The 24380-nt window shown below is 47.1% G+C and overlaps 2 long non-coding RNA genes across 5 annotated transcripts in view; one reads left to right on the top strand and one right to left on the bottom strand.

Moving 5' to 3' along the window:
• Positions 1–6075: 6075 nt before the first annotated feature.
• LOC123612780 (uncharacterized) overlaps positions 6076–24380 on the top strand; it is a 430881-nt gene continuing 412576 nt past the window's right edge. For all 3 annotated transcript variants that reach the window (XR_012510109.1, XR_012510108.1, XR_006720056.2), the window contains exons 1-3: positions 6076–6994; positions 7927–8116; positions 9238–9482. This is a non-coding gene — a long non-coding RNA (uncharacterized LOC123612780). The remainder of the gene's footprint in view (positions 6995–7926; positions 8117–9237; positions 9483–24380) is intronic.
• LOC105080788 (uncharacterized) lies at positions 15113–17702 on the bottom strand. 2 transcript variants are annotated; one of them, XR_836386.3, is made up of 3 exons: positions 17053–17437; positions 15545–15823; positions 15113–15359 (listed from the first exon to the last, which is right to left on the bottom strand). It is a non-coding gene; the product is annotated as an uncharacterized LOC105080788 (long non-coding RNA). The 2 variants fall into 2 exon arrangements; XR_012510107.1 differs by having other exon boundaries at positions 15113–15823; positions 17053–17702.

The raw sequence follows: 24380 nt of genomic DNA on the forward strand, positions 1-24380 counted from the left end.
AGTGCCCCCACTTGCTGTTTTTGTACTGGCTTCGAGCTCACCGTTCTTAAATGGCTGAAAGAAAATTAAAAAGATAAATCCTGTGACACATGAAAATTACATAACACTCAAAATCCAGTGCCCATAAATGAAGTGTTATTGGAGCACAGCCATGCTTATTCATTTATCTCTTGTGTGTGCGTGACGTGGGAGAGCTGAGTCGTTTTGACAGAGGCCAAATGGCCCCCAAGGCTGAGAATATTTACTATCTGTTACCCTTTACAAAAAAGCTGGCTGACCCCTGGTTTAGACAATGACGTACTAGGTGGATGCCAGCCCCATGCAGGTGGCTTGTGGTCAATACAGTAGCGGGTAACAAGGGTCTGATCTTGGGGGATGCTTTCAAGAATGGGGTCCACTTGAAAGGCCTGAGGGTGGGGATGAAAGTCATGAAAAATACCTTTTGCCCCAGCAGGGTGTTCTCAAATCCTTTGGGGACAGTTAGTGGCCAGTGTGACGTGTTTAGGCGAGCCTTCCTGGTGCTGCTTCTCCCCGGGAGCTGCGTGTACCAACATGCGCCGGTACTCTTCCAAACAAGGTTGCCACAGAGATCCGTAAACCAAAGGCTAAATAAATAATGTGGTTCTTCCAGAAGGAGGGAAGGTGAGAGGTTGACATTCGGGTTTGAATGATGCTTGTTTGGCAGGAAGTAAATCTGATCTCCCCCAGCGAAGGAGCACCTTTGTGCCGTCACACTCTGTGCTCCTCGGCAGGGCTGGAACACCACGTTCAGGGGGCAGGACGGCCCGCTTTACAATTTTGTTGGCTGGCTTTTATTTTCCATCACTCTGGTGTTCTTGCATGCATTAAGAGTTTCATGGACGAGATGGTAGGCACGCATTCTGGTCCAAACTCCTCCCTGAACTCAAAGGCCATCCCAGGACAGATCTTGCTGGAGCTGTGTGAGTTCCCCTGGACCCGTAACTGAGTGTGACTTCTATTTGCTTCCCTAAAGCTGGAGTTAAAATGATCTCTAAAGGTCAGATCGCTGAAGGCTTGAAATCACAGAGCCCCTTGTCCCATAAATCAGCAAGCAACTTCCCCATGTACACAGATCCGGAAAAAAAAAAAAAAAACAAACCAACAGAAAACCACATATGCAGTCAATGTATACAGGTAATGGAGACTGGTAATAAAAATGCTTCGGTTTGGTTTCAGCTTTCCCCTTGTCTTTTAAATGAGGTTTAAAGCAAATCAAGCACTAAGCCGTTATTTTTCTGACCTGAAAGCAGGTGAGTTTAGTCACGGGCAGGAGAGGTGAGATGAAGGGGACTCCTGGGGAAGGAAGCCCAGGCCCACGTAGCTGCTCGGCGGCAGCCCGGGGCGGGTGTGAGGGAGCAGGCAAGGATGTAAATGGTGTTCTTGAAAGGTACACATTGTTGGCCTGACCTGATTTACATGACACCTGTAGACCCAAGACAACCTGAGAAGGGGCCCCCGGGCAGCGCCCAGACAAGGATTTGTGGTTACATGTGGGTGTGTGCACACGCACCGTTGTAGATGAGGTTTTCACGGCTTTTTAGAAAAATAAAAACATTCAGAATTCCTCTGGTGGCCCCACGACGTGGGGCCTCCTGGTTATTTAAGATCTCGTATGACCCAAGCACATCTTAGGCAGAGTTCAGATCAGCTCCACGTCTTGAGAGGACCACACCAGCTATTAAGAAAGGAAGAGGTGGGGGGGGGAGGGGATAGCTCAACTGGTAGAGTACGTACTCAGGATGCATGAGGTCGCGGGTTCAGTCCCCAGAACCTCCATTTAAAATAGATAAATAAACCTAATTACTCCTCCCCCAAAAAGAGGTGGGAGGGCATGGATGGTTCCAGAATTTCTTCATAGAATGGGTGGAGGGTCTGAAACTGGCATGGAGGAGGGTTAGCGGAATTGGGGAGTTGATCTAAAGCTGCTTTTACATAGCAAGCACATGTAATCCTTTATGTATATCACGTGTTTTGGCGGTTGTTGTTACTTTTGAGGGGTTGGAGATCAGACAGGGAGCACTGAAACCTCCCCAAGCCACCCCTCCCACCCCCGGCCACTTCCAAGAGTCCAGTTAACCTGAGCAGTTTCATTTCTAAGCCCTTCTCCCAGCAGTCTGCCGGACCAAATGTCTAGCCACTCCTAACCACCCCTACTCTTCCACCTCACAGGTAGGAAGGGACGTGGAGGACCCTTTCCTGTCCCTTAAGAAGTTGGGCCTTCCTTGAGCTGCCTGGAGGCTTGGCTCAGGGCAAGCTCCACGCGAAGGGCTCGGTGCACCGTCTGTCCAGCACAGCTGAAACGCTATCAGAGTTTGTGCAAAGGGAGGCTCCGGTGGAGTGTTTAACTTAGCTCCCGTGAGACAGAACCAAGGGTCACGGTGCATTCTAGAAATGTGTGGCCACACCATGTTTCCAGAGGAGGAAAGGCTATTGGGGTGGAGTCGGCATTGGGTGAGGAGAAAGGGGGATGGTACCTTCAGAGATGGCTCTTTAATAAGACTGTCGCAAAGCACATTTGTGCAGTTGCTTTGTCAGGAGACAACCTCTGGGACGATGTCGAGGCTCCACCCAGCCAGCCAGCCAGGAGCTATGTGCTGTGGGCCCAGCACTGCACTAGGGATGGAGGGTTGAAATAGTCCTATAGTTTCCTCTTGCTGCTGTAAGAAATGACCACAAACTTGGTGGCTTAACACAACCAGAATTCATTCTGCCACTGTTCTGAAGGCCAGAGACTCAAACCAAGGTGTCAGCAGGGCTGAGATCCTTCTAAAGGGAGCAGTGGTATAAACCCTGGCCCCGCCCCCAACACAGCTGTTGTCAGGGAACTTTGGGAGAAGCCCTGGAGGGAGGCAAAACAGGAACTGGTCCAAAGGGTAACTGTGAGCATGCGTTTAAGTAAGAAACCTTAGCATCTGGGCCAGGAGAAGATGCCTCGGTCCAGACCCAGGTTCACAGGTGAGCTTTGGGCAGGAGGGGGTGGGTCTTGGGGCCTAGTCAGTGTCCATGCCGTGGGTGGTGACTCTGCTGTAGACATGGCATAAGTTTCTCTGGCTCTTTCTGGCTGCTTGAGACTCACGGTTCTGGAGAAAGGCCCAGTTCTCTCAGGGCACAAGGAATGTCATTTCTCTGGAGACAAAGGCAGACTTGCATGTCTTCTCTGATGTCAGGACCAGGGATGAGGGTGACTCGGCAGGCCTGGCTCCTGCACTTGTCAAATAGACACGGATGATACCCTGTCTTTTCCCACATCCTGGGTTTTGAAAGAAAATACCATCAAAGAGAAATGGGAAAAACCCATTTTCTTTCCAGGTAACGAATCTGATTTGTTTTTAAACTGAGTTATGTAGAAGGAGGGTGGGCTGCTTGGTTGAAGAAAGTCTTCCAAAACAACAGAAATGTGATCCAGGATGGGATAGACTTTGTGATGTCAGGCCTAAGGCAGAGCTGCCCACAGCTGTCTTCATGTGGCCGGGGAAGCTGTGGAAGGGGCGGAGTGTTTAAATATGCTGACACTGGCCCATTTTTAACTGAGACCCTCTCTTCCTGCAGTATTTGGGTTTTTAGTGCCTAGCAATGAGCAGCTCAGCTTTTCCTCACAGAAACCAACCTCAGTTTACTGTGGCTTTCTCTTAGCCTTCTACTTGCTGTGTGACCTTGGGTAAGATGCTTAACACTTCTGAGCTTTCGTTGCCTTATCTTCAAAATGCAGACAAAGAAATGGACAAGGGTACCCACTTTCCAGGCTTGTTGTGAGGCTGAGGAGTGGTGATATTGCCAAGAGTCTTGGTGCCTATGCAAGCTGCTGTGGGGCTCACGGGGCTGGGAGTGCCGGCCATCTTATCGCTGGACCCTCACTGTGACTTCAGCTTATCAGTTCTCTTTCCTCCCAGAGGTTAGGGAGATTCCTCTTGAAAAACCACCTGAAACCCGAGAAAAGAAAACTGTGGGCTGCACCAACCTGAATTCCTGAACTCACCATTAACTTAAGGTCGCCTCTGATTTCCAGAAATCACCTCCTACACGTTGAATGGTTTCTATCAGCTGAGGGCGTAGAGTCCTATGCTGTAGGTGGCTGAGTGCTTGGAATTCACCTCATCCTAGCCCCTCTTTTCACAGGCCTGGAAAAGGGGGGCTAGCAGCTGGCAGCTGGCCAAGTGACATACAGAAAAATTGGTCAAAGAACTGGAACAGGAACCCAAGACTCCTGGCTTCCAATACAGTGCGTAACAAACAAGTCCGCTCTTTCCCTCTCCATCTCTTGAAGTGTCGAAATTCTGCCTTGATCCTGCAAGATTTCTGAATTTTAACACGCAGATCTCAATCTTCCCTTGGAAATTCAGATGTTAGTGGCTACTGGCCACATGGCCACCGTCACCAGTGCAGATTAGCATCTGTGCCCTTTAGGCCTGGCACGTGAGTCCACCTGGTCAGCCCGCATCTGGCTGGCCTCAGTTTTTGATGCACCTGCCAGACCTCAGTGGATGTCTGAGCTCCTGAGTAGAATTTGCTTATCCAGGAAGGTTTATTCTCCCCAGCTCGTCAGACAACACGCCTGGACAACAGGTGGTGCCTGGTTTTCTGCCTTTTGGCTCTCTAAACCAGTTAACCTGGCTTCAGGTAAAAGTGAAAGCAATAAAGCCTCCCATTCCATAATGAAGTTATTTTCTTAGCGTCCCATTTGAAAACTGCAAACTTTCCAGAAGAAACGCTTGTTTTCTTTCCCAGTTGACCTAGTTGCAAGGGAAAAATCTCATTTTTCTTAAAGAGCCGCGATCTCGCTGGGGTGGTGTGTGGACGGGCTGGTCAGCATTTCCATTAGGAACACTTTCCTGGGCTTTAAAACTCAGCCATAAAGATGTGTTTTGGACCAAAATTGGTCCTCCCCCAGTGGAACCTGGGAATCTCTATTTCAAGGACTCTTTCAAAACATCTTTCACTCTTGAAGTGCAAATATGAAAGTCTGTGGCGTCCTCGACCACATTTGGGGTTTGGGATTTTGCAGCATGACGTTTTTCCAACCTTTAATTTTAAAGCCATCATCTCCTCTATTTATTTCCATGGTTAAAATGGGTTTTTTTTTTTTTCTATTGGAAGAGGACTGCATAAAAGAGGACTTTGTCCATCATCCCCAGTTGGGGTTTGCACTGACAGGAGGCCTTGGCAGAGTTCCTAGAGCGGGTGTCTCCTAAGTGTGTTAATTTACGTTGCCCGACAAAAGTCAGCGGACACGATTCAGTTACGAATTAAGAGGAGGTTGCCTTCCCAGCAGCGCTCTGCTTGTTACTCCTGTTTTGATGCTTGCCTGACCTTTGCAGGTATTTTTGATTAGCTTGATGGCTTTAACGATCAGGAAATAGAGTTCCAGGCTGGATGTGATTGTTCTTGGGGAGAAATTTTGAAAATCTACTCTGTATCACCTATTCACTACTTTTTTTCAAGAGCTAGTTGATATTTTAAGTGCAAAGAGGTGGCCCACAGTATGCGTCCATCTGGTCCACTCATGCAGACTTACTCAAGCCCCCTCCACTTCCCTGTTCCCTAACTTGGTCAAGACCGTCCATCAGCCTCTGAAACTGGAGACTGTAGATGAGGCCTTGACTCCTCCCTCCTGTCCTCTCCAGTATCCAGTTAGCCACCATTTCCTGTCCTCTGTCCTGATGAAAATACCCTGGTTCTGTCCCCCTTGTTCCCATCCCCACAGCCGTGACCTGTCCCTGTCCTCCCCGTCGCTTGCTGGGGCTTCACCTCCTGACTAGCCTGCCGGTCTCCGTCTCTCCCAGCCAGGCCACCCTCCACCTTCCTCCCAGTTTTAGTCCTAACAAAGTCACATCCCATCCCAGTCTATGCTCTTGCTTAAAAACTTCGTAGGTTCCTGCTCTCTCAGGAGAAAGTCCAAAATCTGCTGCAGGACATACTAGCCAACTCACTAGGCCTGTCACACGCCACTCCCCACTGAGGGACCTCATGCTCCTGTCACCCGGAACCCATCATTCCATGGACAGCCAGGCCCTCTCCCCAAATCAACATTCTGTTCTATCTCTAGGATGGCTTCCCCCAGACGCCTGTCTTTGGCAAACTCATTCAAGGCCCAGGTCAGGCATCACAGCCCTTGAAGAGCTTTCTTGGTCTCCTGCAGGTGGAGTTAGTACTTTATTCAAAGCTGAGCAACAGTATTTGTCATTGTGTGTAGTGGTTTTTCTCTCTCTGGCTCTTATCTTCCCTTTGACCATGAACACTTTGAAGGCACTATTCCAGGTTGTTACTGATCTCTGAGTTTCTGTCACCTAATACAGTGTCTGACCCATAGGAGGGGCTTCATCAGTGCCTTGTGAATTGAATAGTCATAGCTCACATTTATAAAGTGCTCAGCGTGCCCCAGGCACCATTTCAAGTGCTTCGTACATTTTAATTTTCATAACCACCTTTGAGGTATAAGCGCTCTTGGAATTCCATTTGCATTCGACGGAGGCATGGAGCGGTCACGCGAAGTTACCCCAGGTCACGCAGCCTGGATTGCATTCAGTCTGCCTGAGCACACAGCCTGCCTGCTGCCTGAATCCTGACATCATTCTGTTTTCCAGTGAATGCGTTCCAAGTCAAGTGCTTTGATCAACCTCTGGATAGATTTGAGGTGAAGGTCACAGTAGGGACTCAAACCGGGATCCATTCCTGGCCCTGAGATTGTCATCTCAGACTGGAGACCAGAAGCTTCATCTCTGTTCTCTTTACTTCCTGAGCTCCTCAACTTGGGTGAGCCATGGGAAGCTTTGGTAGGAAGGCTGGTAAGTGGCTGACTCACCTTCAGGAACAAATCTTCTAAAACCTGAACTCCTCATCTGAACGAACACCTCCCAGGGAGTACTGGACCTCATGGGCAAAGGCGGAGACACACCGACCCCTTCATCGTCACCCTCGTCCTTTGGGACTCTCACTGAAGCCAGCAAATAGACACCGTGCCAGCCTGTAAGCCCAGGTGCGAATGACCGTTTTCTGGATGTTTGTCTAGGACACAGGTTTATACACGAATGACCCAGCCTGACTCGAGCGTGTGGCTGAAGTTTCCCCAGGAACTCCAGGCAGGAGATCTAATTACTGCCTTCTTGGAAGGTGCGGATGGCATTCATCTGTCTGGAATGTTTAGGCACAGTCTTCCCTGGAGGTGGGGACCTGAGCTAGGACTCCTCCCAGGCCTCGTCCACTCTCTAGGCAGGTGTGCTGGGAAGACCAGGGGCTGGGCCAGGCCTCCCCGGGGTCCCCGGGCTGCTCTGACACCAAGGGAGGCGTGGTGGCTCGTCTCTCCAGCATCATTCCCTCTTTTGACCCTTCCCAGTGATCCCCACTCTCTGTTTTGATGACCTGCTGGCCTGCGGGAATGGATTCACCTGCTGGCCCCAGGGATGGAGCCAGGAGTCGGCCAGGCCAGGCAGCACATTCTGATCAGGAGTGGACATGTGGCCTCAGCCAGTCCAGTCAGAGGACTTATGCTGGGAATGCAGGAAAGTGAGACTTTCTATTCCCTCTGAATATGCCTGAGCAATTCTGTAACCCTGGGGGCTTGTTAGGAATGCAAATTCTTTGGTCCTACCCCAGACCTACTGAATCAGAATCTCTGGGCCAGAGCCCAGGAAACAAGCCCTCCAGGTAATTCTAATGAACACTCCAGTTTGAGAACCACATCTTCATTTAATTTACAGATGATTAAAAAAAAAAAAAAAGGCACAAAAAAGCAAGGTGATTTGCCCAAAGTCACACAGGTAGTGAGGATCCAAGCCAGGACTAGAACAAGGCTGTGCTTCCCACTCACACCATGTAAGAGGCATCTCTGTTTTCATTAAACTGTAAAAGTATCCGCAACAGAAATCTCTTCTCGCCTTTGAAGCTCCTCCCCTACCTGTCTTCCTCCAGGGATGAAAATCAATTTCACCTGCTCTGAGGTTACGCGGAGGGAAGCCTCACTGTTGCTCCCATGTTTATGTGCCCACTCACGGACTTGACATCGGCTGCACTCAGGACACCTGGAGTCGGTGAGGACCACGTCCTGCCTGAAGAGACAGGTCCACCTTTGGCCCAGGACCCAGGGCATGCTGGGAGAAAGGTAGGTGTCATCATTCCTGGGGTCAAGGTCCTGGTCTCTTGGCTGGCTCCTTCCAACTTGATCTGGGCTCCCTGTGTTGATTTGCCACCCAAGGCTCTGCTCCATGTGTCTGTGAGGGTAGGTGGGGGGGCGGGGGGCACAGCTGGTTCCTGGCCAGAGTCGTGGCTCCAGTCTGAAAGTCCAGGCATACCTAAGTCGTCTCTCGTGGCTCCCCACTGCCATATTAGGCTGCCCCCTCTGAAGGGTGGAATCTCTGACTCATCCTCCCCCCCACCCTCTCACTCCTGCCAGTTTTGGCCAAGATTAGAATTCACTCAAATCTGTGGGTTCTAAGGTTTACGTGCTATTTCAGTTTGGCAAATGACTCCTTCTTGTTTCAAGTTAGAAAAAGAAGTTCTTTCCCAAAAGGGGCTTGGAAAGGCTTTTCTTGGTGACCCAATGGTTTGGGCAACTGAAAAAGGTGATGATTTCAGTGCACGTGAATAAGAAAGAAGCTGACTGCGCTTCTCAAATACATCCTGCGGTTAATAGATGAGAAGCAATGAGACTTTCTGATCAGAAGGAGAGAATCAGAATCTAATCTACCCTCGCAGTGTCCTGCATGTTTCCAGCCCTGTGCTGGGGCCTCTCTAGGCACTTTATTTACCCACACCCCAGTCTTACCAGGTAGACAAACGTTCCCATTTTAGAGATGAGAAAACTGAGGTTCAGAGAAGCCAAGTCTGGAGCCTTAGGCCACACAGCTGAGAGGTGGCATCAGGACAGGAGCTCTGGTCTCACCTGTGGTTTTGCCATGCTAGTGGTCCTGCTTCTTGGGAAGAGGCAGGGTCCTGCTGTGCCACCCCGAGATAACCAGCAGTATGATCTCTGTCCCTTTTCCTTAGGATCTGAAAGGTGAATGAGATAGGGAGGGCTTCTGGGATGCGGGCAACAGAAAAGGAAATTGAAAGTGATGGGACAGAATCAGAGAGGAGTCAACCAGCCAGGGCAGAAGAACCGGCACACGGGCTGCTCTGAGAGTCTTGGCAGAAGCCGATGGAAGGTGTCTCCACGGTGCTGCCCCCGGAACAAGGGCACCGACAGTTTCCTGCTTTTTGTCTCTCTCTCTGCTCGCGATTCAGAGTCCGAGGAAGACCTGCGGATGTGAGCTCTGCCGGGCTCAAGTGCCATCTCTTGGCTTGGGGAGAGCAGGGCATCTTGAATGACAGCCTCGGCAGACTGCTCGCATGATTCCAAATGGAAATCAGGACACTGTTACTGAGGGAGAAGCGGGGAGAGTGGATGTTGGATGCCAGAAAGCTGAAAACGTACATGACACTGGGAGTTGGTGAGGAGCCCAGACAGCCTCCAACCCTCTGGCTGTGGGGTGAGTCTTTTTCCTCCTCTCACGGACATCCCTGAGGCCTGGGCACCTTTTTCGGTGAGGAAGACGTGAAGACATTGCTTGATTCTAGGCTGATGGGTGATTCTGAAAGGTGGCTTTGAGAGACGGGCCAGTTGTGGTCATAGGGCTAAGAGATGACAGCCTCAAGGAGCTGGGGCCCCTGATCCAGAGCACAGCCCCCCACCCGGCTAAGCTGCAGCCGTGGGGCCCACGGCGGGGGTTGGGGAGAACATCATGCGCACCAAGTATGAGGGCTCCCTGCCCATTCTCCACACTTTAAAGCTCTGGGACAGAAAGGGTCAGGAGAGCATGAGTGGGGTCTGAACAAAACTGCACCTCCCCTCAGCCACCAAGATAGGGTCCCAGGCTGGAGAGGGAGGAAGACAGCCCGAGAGGTCTTCGAGATGACCCACCCAAACCTTTTACTTTAAGAGGGAAACTGAGGCTGGAGAGGGGAAGGCAGCACCCACGTTGGTACCATCGCCTGACCCAGGGCGTCCTCCCAGCCCCTGCTGGGGCCACCCCCCATCACCCAGTCTACCAACCACCCCTGATTCAGCACCTGCTGTGTGCAGCTCTGTGGGTGCCCTGAGCTGATAAACCTACTCTCTACCCTCAGGGAGTTTATAGCCAATAAAGAGGAAACAAGGAAACAAAAAACCAGAATAAACACCTGGAGGTGGAGGGTTTTACCTCAGGGACTCAGGTGGCTGCCTCTCTGGCCTCTGATGGCCCCAAAGGCTTGCACTTTTGCCTTGAGAAAAATGGTCAAGCTAGAATATTTGAGAGACAGAAGCTGCAGAAGAGGCCAGAGGGAAGTTGGTGTGTGTGTGTGTGCGCACGCGCATGCATGCCAGTGTGGCTGACGTCTGGGTCCTTTCTTTCTCTGCCTCCCTGTCAGGTGTTGCTGGGAGCTGGGGTTATTCATGGGGTGCCTGCTTCTGGGGGGAGATGGATGGTTGTGATGTTTTCCGTGGCCCCATGTTCTTAGGTTAGCCAAAGCTTTTGAAAATGAAGATGGTATCACTTAGAATCAAAAAAACAAACAAACAAAAAAAACATTTACAAAACAGAGACAAACTCACAGAAATAGAAAACAAAGTTATGGTTACCGGAGGGGAACTGGGTGGGGAGGGATAAATCAGGAGTGCAGTATTTGTAGATCCTACTGTATACAAAACAGATAAACAACAAGGTCCTATTGTGTAACCAGGGAACTATATTCCATACCTTGTAATGGCCTATAATGAAAAATAATATGAAAAGGAATATATATATATACGTATATATAAATGAATAACTATGCTGTACACTATAAATTAACACATTGTAAATCAACTGTACTTCAATTTTTAAAAAAAGACCAAAAAAAAAAAAAATTCCCTGGAACTGGCGTTCCCACCTGGGCCTCGGCTGCTCTTGTGCAGAAGCCCAGTGACCTTCCTCTACGCCTGTTCAAACCTTCCTCCTGGTCCTCCAAGTCCCAGCTCAAAGGCCTGTCCACCCTTCTCGTTCAGAAGCCTCTTCAGCAACCCTGTCCCTGGAACCCGGTCTCTGCAGATCCAGAGGGAAGTGCCCAGGGCCCGCCTCATATTTTGGCTTTTCAGTAGGGCCACCCGCATACAGTGAGAACTGATGAATTGGACCCTCTCTCCATTGGACCCCCGGTGTTTGCCCACCCACTTTCCCTTCCTAGGCACGATCCCAAATGGCATCTGCCCAGAAATGCTTTATACACTTGCTGAATAAACATCTTGGTTCCATTCTGGGGCCACAAAATCATCAAAAGTGGAAATTATGCTTCACTGAAGTAGAATTTGGCAAGCACATAGTGGAAGTCGCAGCATGGTCAGTTTAAACTTGAAGTTCAAGCCCCAGCTCTCCCACTTAAAGGCTGTGTGACATTGGGCCAGCTGCTGAACTTCACTAAACCTTAGTTTACTGACCTGTAAAATGGATAGAATTCTGATGTCTGTCTCACCAGAAGTAAGTGAGAAACAAATAAAAATAAACAAACCTCTAAGTACTGAGCAAATACTAGGTATTAGGCCACGTGATAGGGTCCATTTGAGAAAAGATAGAATAATTCAAGTCTTAATGCCTGGACCTAATCTTTATGATAAAAAGGAAAAGAGAAGGAAGAAACTTAGTAACCTGTGGTCTTTGGCTGTTTCTCTTAAAAATGTAGTTAAAATCCAACAAGAAAGGCCTGGGAAACTAGAGCTGATTAGATAATTCTCTGAGGGGGGGCCTCCCATCCTTTTCCAGGAGGGTGAGCAAACATTATCACAGGGCCCAAACAAAACACGTGTTGACATTGCGAAGTGAGAATTCCCCACCCACAGAAAAACCTGGCCCAGAGGGGTGGCCTGACTGATGTTATCTTCAGGGAGTGCCCGGCACAAAGGAGTGAAGTGGGGACATTCTGGCATCTGGAGAAGTGGAGGCAGAATCTATAAAGATAGCCACGTGGAGGACAGGGTGGGAAATGCAGGGAAATTTGCTTTTCTTTAGAGAAACTCACTCGTTCCAGGAGCAGGATGGGGCATTTATAATGTGGCCCCCTTATCTGATTCTTATCCAGAGAACAATGTGGTAACACTTTCCAACGTGTAAAAGGGGAATACTGCAAGGAAGAAGGTCACTGGATTCCCTCTGGGGCCCTGGATGGGGAGAGCTCAACGCTGGGATGAAGGTGTGCTAAGCTGAGCGAGCGGTCCCCGCAGAGAGCAGTGTTGACACAGAGACACTGTAGAGCCCCAGCGAAGAGGAGGGGGTGCTGCAGAGAGAATTCCCCCACCAAGTGGGATGAAGATGAGGTAGAGGGTCATAAAGACTTGGGTTCTTCAGTGTTTTTCCAGCTTTGAGATTTGGGGTTAAAAATCCTAACAAGCACCTTATAAAGATGAAGTCCATCAGAGTGCACGGTCCTTCGCACTGTACCTCCACCAGTGCAGGGACTTCGGCTCTCCAGATTGCTACTAGGTCCTCAATTCCTGCCATTTAGGCCCTGCACAAACAATTATTTGTTGGACGATCAACAAATGATCAGAATCTAGGGGTTCAGTGTGCTGGATGGCTTGGATTCAACCATGACCCTATTTCTTGTTACCTGTGTGACCTTGGCAAATTAACCTCTCTGTGTCTTGTTGCCCTCATTTGTGAAGCGGGGCTATAAATACACTCTACCTCATAGGTGGTTGTGGGGTTCAAATAGGATGATATGTACAAACTGCTTAGCACCACACCTGGCATGTAGTTAAGGGTCCAAGGGAAGTTAGCACGGAGGTCGTTAGGACAGGGCACGACCCTCCTCTAACTCTGGTGGGGCCAGAGGGCTTGCTCTGGCCAATAAATTATGTGTAGAAGAGATGTGTGGGACTTAGTAGCTGAGAACTCTGTACTTGGCTATATTCCCTTCCCCTCCCACAGCCACTGTGGAAACACATATTGAGATGGATCCCTGGGTCCCCCAGTGACTACAAGGAGCAAAGTGCCCTGCCCCCCTGCACTAGATGATGCTAGGAGTGAGAAATAAACTTTTGGGTGGTTGAGCCTCTAAACTATGGGGTATGTTTGTTACTGTCTCATAGCCTAACTTCTCCTGACTAATACAGTTCCTTATCAGTTTTAGGACACAAGTTCCCGAGGAGGATTCTCTTTATTTGAGACTTACACACACTTTCTTTTTGGGAAAAAGACAGCATGAGAGGTTGGTCGGAGCTCAAGAGTTCAAGCTTTTGTACAGTAGACCTGGGTTTGGGTCCTTCCCGGTCAGTGTCTAGCTCTGCATTTTCAGGCAGGTTTTTTAATTTCTCAGAGCCTAGTGCTCACATATAACACATTCTGCTTGGCTGGGTTGTGGGGGCTCCAGGTGCTGGAGGAGCACCTGGCGCCGGCTGGCCAGTCTCCCGAGTTCAGCGCGCATGGGCTGTGGTCAGGGTTGCTGACCTTCTAGTGTGGTCAGCACATCACCTCCTCCAGGGCTGCTGAGACACATGTCTGAGAATTGCTCGGAACCCTTCTCTGACCATCTGAGCTGGGCTGACATCTCCCTTTGCCCCTCTGGGACCACTTTCCACCCTCTCCACCTCTCTCTGCCCCAGAAGCTGACACCTATGGACACACAGGTGAGTTGTTGGCCTCCATTGGGTGTGGGACCAGAGGAACAGAAGAGAGAGTTTGGGATATTTATCTCTTCCATATCCATCCCCAGCTACCTCCCTGTGAGGTCACCTCAGGCTGGCCTTGCCGCTTGACCCCAGGCCCCTGCTCCTTTCAAGGTGGCCTCCCACTCGAGGCTCCCCTGGGGTACAGTCACTGTGCCTGAAGGTGGTAAGGAGTGTGCTGTGGCCATGTTTTGCACTGGGTTCCTTCCACACCCTTCCAGAATGATCCTATCTTAAGTCTGCCATCTGGTTCCTGCCGAGGTCCCGATGATGCCTTAGTCCACAGCGGTCTCTCCTTCCCTCTCGCCTCCTGTGATTTATCTTGCTGGTCTCGTTTCCCTGGGCCGTGGCCTTCTCCACTCAGAGCAGAGTGAGTTGGCCCCTCCTCTAGGCCTTATCTTTCCAGTTCTGTTACAGGCATGCTCTCTAAAGGCAGAACCGCTCAGGTCTTTCTTGGGTGTCTGCCCAGAGTGTCCTGGAGAACTCTCCTCTGTCTGCACATCTGAAGCTTGTCTAAAAATACAGATGCTTGGGTTCTTCCCAGACCTACTGTATCCAGACCTCTGGGTGGGGCCTGGGATTAGGATGAGCAGACAAGGGTGGAAGAGCAACAGAGGAGATGGTTGGTAACCGTGGAACCCTAAGGTCCTGTTAATTACATTACGATTGCACAAGGAGCTTGATTTTGGATGTGATCACTTTCATGGATATATACGCACTCCGCGTGGACATGTGTGCATGGGTGTGTGTGGCGTGTGTGAGTGTGTGTACATGCAGGCTGGATAGTCTGCTCACTGTCCCATAGACAGGCTCTGCCCACTGCTCCTTCTGAGCCCTTGTTTATGTTGTTCTCCCATAAAAACAGAGGAGAAAAGCCCTTCCTTCTGCTCGTGTAAATTCCTCTGTCCTTCGAGGCCCACCAGCCTCAGCTTACCACCGTTGGTAGCACGCAGAGCGGGAGAAGTTCCTCTTTGATATTTACTGGTGTTTCCATGTCCAACCACACGTGAACAATCCACTAGATATTCACTTTGAGGATGGGAGCTCAGTTTTACACTTTCTTTTTCCTTCTCCTCTGTCCTGTGTGACTGCCTCAACTATGCCAGGGACCATAGGTGATTTTTTATATGTCAGGTCATTAACCTTTGCAACCATCCCATGACGTAAACATTATTATCAGCATTTTACAGATAATAAGCCAAGGTTCTGGGGCGGGGGTGGGGTGGGGAAGTGGGGGGATGGGTGGAAAAATAACTCGTCCAAATGGCAGAATTGGGTTTTCATCCCAGGTCTGCCTGACTCTAAATCATTTGTTATAAACCAGTAGTTCTCAAGCTCTTTGGTCTCAGGACTCCTTTACTTCCTTAAGAATTATTGAAGATTCCAAAAATCCTTTGTTAATCTGGGTTATATCTATCAATATATCATATTAGAAAATAAAACTGGAAAAAAACACAAGTATTTATTTCACATAAAATAACAATAATCAACCTATTACATAACACATGTAACTTGTTAAATGAAAATTAACTATATTTCCCAAAACAAAAAAGTGAAAGGTGGCATTCTTTTACATTTTGCAAAACTTTATTGTCTGCCTTCATGGAGGACATCTGGATACTTGTACCTGCTTATGCGGTGAAACTGTTGCGACACAAATCATGGAACCTCTGGGAAACTCCGCCGTACACTTTGGAGACAATAAGAGTAGAAAAGCAAATAACTTTTTAGTATTGTTAAGGAAGTCATTTGGAACCCATGAAACCCTGAAAAGGTCTTGGGGATCCCCAGGGGCGCCTGGGCAATACTTTGAGAACCACAGCTCTGGACTGATAAGCTCTGTCTTCGCTTTGCATTCTCACAGTTTCCGGGTACCTGTCCGTCCTCTTCAGCACAGTCTGGACTGCATGCATATCCATCCATCACTGGGTAACGTGAGGGCAGCAAGAGGACACCTGGGCCCTCCGCACCCCTCCTTTACTGCCAGGGAAGGGCAGCCACTGAGCTTGGCTCTGCCTGGGCTCCTGGAGAGAGGCTGCCATGGTCCAGTGAGTAGCCCAGGTTCTCCGTGAACAGGGGACATGGGAGGTACGGCATGTTCTTGACCAGGCTTCAGGAGAACTTGCGAGCTCAGCTTGATGATGATCCAATGACCTGAGTGAGTCACCGCCATTAATTTTGAAGAGAAATATATACACATTTCTCTAGCAAATTGGGAATCAAAACACATTTTTTTTTTTTGTTGGTTTTTTGGGGGAAGGAGGGATAGGTGGAGCCCAGGGGATTTTTAGGGCAGGAGAGATGCTCTGTATGATTCTATAATGGTGGATACAGGCCGTTACATATTCGCCAAAACCCACAGGGTGTACAACACCGAGAGCGAGTCCTGACGCGAACCATGATTTTAGTTAATAATAATGCATCAGTATCAGTGTGTCGATTTTAACAAATGAACTACACTTAATGCAAGATACTCATAATACTGGGGGATGAGGGGAGGGTGAGAGGTGATGTGAGAACTCTCTGTACTTTCTGATCATTTGTCTGTAAACCTAAAACTGCTCTTAAAATAAGACAAAACATCGCTGCTAATCTGGGTCTTAGCAGAGGATCTTTGTGGTTTGGGGGCTGGAATGACCCAGAGAAAACCCCTGAAACCACTGTCCTGATGGTGCTACCACCCTGGGAAATTTGGACCCACTCATGCATCGTGACCCCAGACAAGACGTTCTCTTGGGATCTTTCTCCCATCGTCTGTAGCTCCCAAAATTCTACAGTAGCATCAGCTAGGATTTGGAGGGTGTAATTCTGGCGGTGAGACTAGTAATTAGAGGATTGTTTAAAAGACTCCTGGCGTTGTTTAATTACTTGAGAACTATCAGTCCATCATCCCAGGGATAATAGCCCCTCTAAAGCACAATGAGGCAAGAACACTGTGCGTCTATGGCTGGGGAATCTCCCGCAGTGTGATCTAGGAGGGAGCCCCAGCTCTTCTGTCCCCACCAATCGGGAATTCAACAGGAAGATGTTTGGTGATTGCGGAACGGGTCAGAGGATGTGGCTGGCCGGTGTACGAACTGTGGGTTGATTACCAACTCTGGCAGACAAACCTTGGCTTGCTCTAAGGACGCCCCCCCACCCCACCCCGGCCCTCACTAAGCCTTCTTTTAAACAAGCCAAGTTGGGAGAATAGAACCTGTTATTGTCATTTCTGAGGATATGTGGACCCCAGGGCTGGGACGGGGGAGGCAGGGAGGCACTCATGGGGCCGATTTTTCAGGAGGTGCAGTAAATCCAGACTTGGCATCCGAGAGTGAGAGCCTTTTGAAACCCCAGGTACCTGGCTCTCCCCGCCCTCGTCCCTGTCCTACAGGGCGCCTTACCTTGATAGCTATTTTAATCTTCGAAAGTGTTGCCTGTCTCCACCACGCCTGAGTCATTTGCACTATAAATAATTCTCAGCACGGTCTCCTCCACGGCTTTCCCCAGTGCCTCTTCCCCCAGCTCCTTCGGGGCTAGCAGTCTCAGGAAATGAGCTTGACGCTGGAAGGTTTCTTCCACAGCCCAATGAACACACAGGCTCTCAGATAAAACATGCTTAGGAGACAATAAGTGGTTGTTTTGCAATTGAAAGCGGAGACACTTGCAGCAAGGCACAGGGGAGGCTGCTTCAGTGCGTTCTGCAGACTTCTGCCTTCTGGTGGGGAGCAGCGGGGGTGCTGTTTGTGAGGACAGGTAGCAAGGTGACCCCCTCTCAAGGAATTTTTTGGTTTTTTTTTTCCCCCGTTCTCTATTTGCTCAAACTTAATCGGTAATATTATAACTTTCAATTTAATCATTGACCTAAATTGAGTTGTATTTTTATCTCAGCGGGAGCCTGGCTGGGGCTGAAAGAAGCAGCTGTGGCAGCTGAGTGAGAGGGGAAAATCTTCCTAGAATATTTGGGCTGGCGAGTGACACCACTTCTGCTCCGAGATAAGATGGAGACCTTTTTCAAGCTATGTTTTAAAATCATAAAAAACAGAGTCTCCTGCTGGAGATAAGATATATGTTGGTTTGGAGCATCTGGGAGCTGTAAAAGAGGAGGGTTTATACCAGCATTACTGAGATGATTGCTGAAACCGAGATTATAAGTAATTAAGGTTTTGAAAGTTTTCTCCAGGTGCACGATAGACTCCTCAGTATCTCAGATTCTTGAGCTGGGGTCAGGTTAACTATTAAAAGAGGACGAAAAGTATTTATAACAAAACCTGAAGTTTATTTAAAGCCTACATATGCCATTCCTGCCACTTTAGCAGATCTTTTTTTTTTTAATTGAAGTATAGTCAGTTTACAATACTGTGCCAATTTCTGGCGGACAGTATAATAGTTCAGTCATACATATACATACATATATTCGTTTTCATATTCTTTTTCATTATAGGTTACCACAAGACATTGAATAGAGTTCCCTGTGCTATACGGTATAAACTTGTTGTTTATCTAGTTTATATTTAGTAGTTAGTATCTGCAAATTTTGAACTCTCAGTTAAGCCCTTCCCACCCCCTTCCTCCACTGGTAACCATAAGTTTGTTTTCTATGTCTGTGAGTCTGTTTCTGTTTTGTAAATAAGTTCGTTTGTGTCATTTTTTTTTAGATTCCACGTATAAGTGATATCATATGGTTTTTTTTTTCTCTTTCTGGCTTACCTCACTTAGAATGACAATCTCCAGTTCCATTCATGTTGCTGCAAATGGTATTATTTTATTATTTTTTATGGCCGAGTAGTATTCCATTGTATAAATATACCACTTTAGCACATCTTACTATAAGCTGTAGCTCTTTTCCTGGCTCTCAGGGCATCTCCTGTGGATTCACTTCCAGGCCTAGATTCATGGTGTTTCACTTATTGCGATGTTAAATGAGGCTGCTCATTTTCCACCCCAAGATGGAGGTCCTTCATGGCACTGCCTGCTAGGATCTAACAGCCTCACCACCTCAAGATACAGGAGGACCAAGAATCATTGCACTTCTCCAATTTGTAACCCCATCTTCTGGAACCAAATGCAGGGCCTGCATGGGAGATGCTTGCTCTCCTCTTTCTCTGATTGCATTTTTCACTGCAGAAGCTACACAAGCCCTAACTTTCCACGGGCCTCAAATGTTCTTTTACAGGCATCCTGTTTCAGTGTCTTTGATCTGCAGGATGCAATCACATTTTCCTTGGAGATATAAATCATCTAGAAAAACACAGAAGAGGAGAAAATACCCTTAAGTAACTTCTCAAACTGAATTAAAAACATAAATTGATGATTTTGAACTATTTCACAGTTCTCCTGTCTCTATCTTCTGTTCTCATCTTGGCATCATGTGTGCTGACCACCCTGGATCTTAGATGAGACACTTCATTCACAAAGGAAAACTTTTCTGGGGGGAGGAGGGATTTTTTTTTTTTTTTTTAAGTACAGTCAGTTTACAGTGTTGTGTCAATTTCTGGTATATAGCATAATGTTTCAGTCATACGTATACATACATATATTCTTTTTCATTATAGGTTATTACAAGATATTGAACATAGTTTCCTGTGCTATACAGAAGAAACTTGTTTATCTATTTTACATGTAGTAGTTTGTATCGGCAAATCTCAAACTCCCAACTTATCCCTCCACCCTCCCCTTTCCCCCCTGGTAACCATAAGTTTGTTTTCTATGCCTGTGAGTCTGTTTCTGTTTTATAAATAAGTTCATTTGGGTCTTTTTTTTTAAGATTCCACATCTAAGTGATATCATATGGTATTTGTCTTTCTCTGTCTGACCTACTTGACTTAGTATGATAATCTCCAGGCCCATCCATGTGAATGCTGCTAATGGGATTATTTTATTCTTTTTTATGGCTGAGTAGTATTCTATTGTGTGTATATACCACAGCTTCTTTATCCAGTCATCTGCTGATGGACATTTAGGTGGTTTCCATGTCTTGGCTGTTGTAAATAGTGCTGCTGCGAACATTGTGGGGCATGTATCTTTTTGAATTAGATGTCACAAAGGAAAAATTCTTATTTGGTTAAATTGGCAGGGAATGACTTTTGCAGGATCAGAGGATTTGAATTTGTTTTTGTTTTTTAAATGTCTGTTGATAAATGTGATAAAAATTGTGATATATATGCACAGGTATATAATGGAATATTACTCAGCCTTTGAAAAGAAGGAAATTTTGCCGTTTGTGACAATATGGATGAATCTGAAGGATGTTATGCCAAGTGAAATAAGCCCGACACAGAAAGACAAAGGCTGCCTGAGCACACATGTGGAATCTAAAAGAGTCAAACTCACAGAAGCACAGAGTACAATGGTGGCTGCCAGGAGTTGGGGCTGGAGGAAATGGGGAAATTTTGGTCAAAGGGTACGTGCTTTCAGTTACAAGATGAGTGAGTTCTGGACATCTAGGTACAGCATGCTGACCCCAGTGAGTGATGCTTCATTGTATGTTTGCATTTGCTAAGAGGGTAGATCTTAAGTGTTCCCACCGCACACCCACAAAAAGGTAATTACGTTAGGGGATGGGTATGCCAATTAGCTTGATTGTGGTGATCATCTCACAATGTGTACATTGTGTAAGCTCTTGGGAGCTTACTTCACAATCTCACAGGTGGGGTTTGTTCCAGAGGGTTCCTGTTTTTCCCAAATGTCTTTTGTATGCTTTTTAAGTTGTGATAAAAGGTACATAACATAAAACTTACCATTTTAAGTGTGCTACTCGGTGGCATTCGTTACATTCACAATATTATATAACCATTACCACGATCCATTTCATCAACCTAAACAGAAACTCTGTACCCATTAAATAATAACCGTCCCACAAGCCCCTGGTGACCTCTAGTCTACTTTCTGTCTCTGTGAATTTGCCTGTTCTGGGTGCCTTGTAGAAGTGGGATCATAAATATTTGTACTTTTGTGTCTGACTTGTTTCACTTGGCATAATGTTTTCAGGGCTCATCCACGTTGTAGCAGGTGCCAGAATTTCATTCCTTTTTAAGGCTATATGCATGCCGGTGCCTCTCTGGTGCACCCGGTCTGTTCTTGAGCTTCCTCAGGCTCACACCTCTTTGCCTGTGTCTCTGAGATCCCGCTGGCTACGTCTCAGTGTCTCCACACACGCCCTCAAGCTGCTGCCCTGTTCCTCTGAGTCACCGTCCTGCTGGCTCTGTGTCCTGTTCCTGAGGCCTGAGTCTGTCTTTGTCCCCAATGTGTCCCTTTCTCTCTCTCACCCCTTTTGGGTGTGTGTGTTTACACATCCAGTGTGCACAGCTGATGCTCCAAAGGTTGTCCTTCACATCCCAGGGGCCACAAAATGAGAACAGAAACCTTGGAGAAAGGCTGGGTGAAGGGGTAAGAGGATGCTGTGAGGAGCATTTCTCTCCTACCTTCCTGCCAGTCCTGCTGCCCTGGGGAAGAGGTGGCGGGAGCAGGAGAAGCCTCTGTGAGAGCCTGTGTGGCAGGGACCCTGGGGATGGAGATATATATATACACACACATATATATATGTGTGTATATATATATGAAAAAAATATAAATAAAAATGTATATGTAAATATATATAAAAAATAAATATATATATCATATATGTTATATATATTCCATTCACCTGTTGATGGACGTTGGGTTGTTTCCACATTTTGGCTATTGTGAATAATGCATCTATAAACATTAGTGTACACCAAATGTCTTTTGGCAGTGCTAAATAAAAATTCAGTTTCAAACAACAAGTTTATACTGTACAGCACAGGGAACTGTATTCAATATCTGTAGTAACCTATGGTGAAGAAGAATATGAGAACGAATGTATGTATGTTCCTATGTGACTGAAGCACTGTGCTGTACACCAGAAATTGACACAACATTGTAAACCGACTGTACTTTAATAAAAAATATATTAAAAAATTCAGTTTCATAGAAATGGTGCTGTGGCATCACCAATTACAATAACAACAAATGTTTCCCCATCAAAATGGAGGCTCTGTGGGATCACGGAGAAAGAACAGTCTTCAGAATCCTACAGACTCATCTTTAATCCTGGGTTTGTGATTTCTTAGTCTGTGACATTGAGCAAATTATTTAATCTCTGTGAGCTTTAGTTTCCTCATGCAACAAATGACTGAGAAAAAATGGACATTTCTGGGTTGCTTTGAGAATTTGGTGCTTTCCAAATTCATTAGTTATCCAAAGAGTGCCTGGTAGCACTTTTGAAAAACAGAGTCCTGAGCTGCACCCCAAACTGCCGACTTAGAATATCTAGGAGGGAGCTCTGGAAGGCTGCATCTTTACCAAAATCTTCAAATGATGCTGATGAAGCCAGATTTAAAAGCTCATCACTGAAATCAAGCAAATAAGCCAAGCCCTAACCCAGGACTTCATACAGAGTGGGAGTTTAATAAATGCACATCTTCTCTCTTCCTCCTTCCACTTCCATATACTATACCTATGAACAGAGGATGACTGCATTTTAAGGACCACTTGCAACAGGGACCATTCCAAGTAACAACAACAAAAATTCTAATGATGGGTTGTTTTCTATTTTGAATGACTAACCAGCCACTCTGGCTGTAAGTGATGTTGGCAGTTCAGGCTATAAAGCCATTCACTTTATTCATTTACATCTTTGGTTATCCATTTGGGTACAGTTGCCCTGTGTGCAATTCAGGTTTGCTAGGGATGGTACCTGGGTGAAGGGGAGGCTGGAGAAAGGTCTCAAGTCACACTGTGTGGAAGAGAGAACTCCTTGGAGATAGTCATGCAAACCTGAGGCTTCGATTCAGAGAGAGAACCCGTGAATTGATATCAAACCAGCCAGATTGATGTTATTTGTGTACTTATTTTGGGTGCCCTTCGAATTATAAAAGGAGTGGACAGAGGGAATGTAGTAGATGTAATTTGTTCTAGATTCTCAAAAGCATCTTTGTGCCTTGTGAAATCTTACAAGAACAATGTAATTCAAATTGGCTTAGAGATGAGAGCTGTCAAATAGATTGAAAACTGGATTATAAACCAAGACTAATGAGAGCCTGCCATGTGCACCAAGTTAGGGATGGAGTCCAAGAGAATCACTGCAAGGTCTTCCAGGGGAAGTAAACAGCCTATTAATTAAGGTAGCAGATGGTAGTAAATTGGGAGATGTTTCAGATTCCAAGGACAGAAAAAGAAATGAAAGCGTGAGATATGTATTGGGTAGTAAGAAATCCCAGCACGAAATCAATGAAATAGTAAGAGCCACAGGTAGTCTTGGAAGCGAGCAGTATTGGGAATAGCATGGGGTTAGAAAGAGACTAGGAGTGTTAGTGGAATGGCTGAGAAGCTCCTGGAGGAAGCCGTCCACAGTGCCGTAGCTTAGTTTCAGGCACCCAGCAAGTCGGCTTGGGGACGTGCGCATGAGCTGAGGGTTAACGCATTTCTGGGTGAGTCTTAAGATCTCCCCAGTGAGCATTTGCAGACAAGGAAGCTGCCTGATTAGAAGGGGCTAAATTGGATGTAAATTGAAGAAGTAAATCAGTGTAGGGGCAAAAAAGCAGATGAGCTGAGATAATCAGTGTGATTTGATCAGGATAAGAAGGCAAAGTGGTGGAGGAGATAGAACCAGGGCTTTGATCTCTCAGATTAGAGGGCTCGCGTTGTCTCCGCCACTTGCCTGCAGTTAATTATTTAGCCGTTTTGAGCCTCAGTTTCCCCACCCATAAATGAAAACAAGATTTCTTACCTTCTATAGACGTTGTAATTTCGATGAGATTTGTATGTAGACCACCAGGAACGCAGTAAGTTTTAAATACATGCAGGCTCTTCCTGGTGCTACCTGCATAATAATGAATGTGATCACTAACTGCTTGCAGGAGTGGACGGCAGGAGGTGTTTGGGGAAACTGGGTAGCATCTGTGCCATTGTGCCCATTTCTCGGTTCTTATTTTCTATGAGCAGAAATCAGTCCTGCTCTGCTATTACAGTGGAGTCACATCTAACTCACGGGTTAGGTTCTAAAGCCATCAATCACATGAAGCGAGAATCACAGATGAATAAAATCACCCTCGAAAATACCTGAAAGTGCCCATAAAAGACAGTACTGTGCTATCTTTCAGAAAGTTCTATTTAGCCAGTTTTTCCTTCAGTGTTGGAACTGATCACATTTTTTTTTTTCAGTTGAGGACCAGTCTCTGGGCCATGCTATAGGGAAATGCTTCTCTTTTAACACTCGTTGGCCCTTGGCATGATAAGATGCTCACACCAGAGGGCTACCCAGGAGCCAAGGGCAGGGCTGGGGCTCCCAGTTCATGCTGGCCCCACACCTGTGCTGGCCAGGTGCAACGTGACACCTTCCGTTCCCTCTCTGGGCCATTCATACAAGCTGTCCTTGTCCATTCGGGCTGCTATAACAAGATACCATAGACTGGGTGGCTTAAAACACAGAAGTTTATTTCCACTCTTCTGGAAGCTGGGAAGTCCAATCAAGGTGCTGGCAGATTCCGTGTTTGGCGAGGGCCTGCCTCCTGGTCTGCAGACAGCCGTCTTCCCTCTGTGTCCTCACATGGCATACGGAGAGACGGCTCTTCTCAGAAGGACACTAAACCCACTAGAGGTCCCTAGCCTCAAGACCTCACTTAAACCTCATCATCCACCAAAGGCCCTACTTCCTGATATCATCCCATGAGGATTTAAGGCTTCAAGGTATGAATTTGGGGGGAACACA

The sequence above is a fragment of the Camelus bactrianus genome, chromosome 11, assembly GCF_048773025.1.
Source record: "Camelus bactrianus isolate YW-2024 breed Bactrian camel chromosome 11, ASM4877302v1, whole genome shotgun sequence".
In the NCBI taxonomy this organism is placed as follows: Eukaryota; Metazoa; Chordata; class Mammalia; order Artiodactyla; family Camelidae; genus Camelus; species Camelus bactrianus.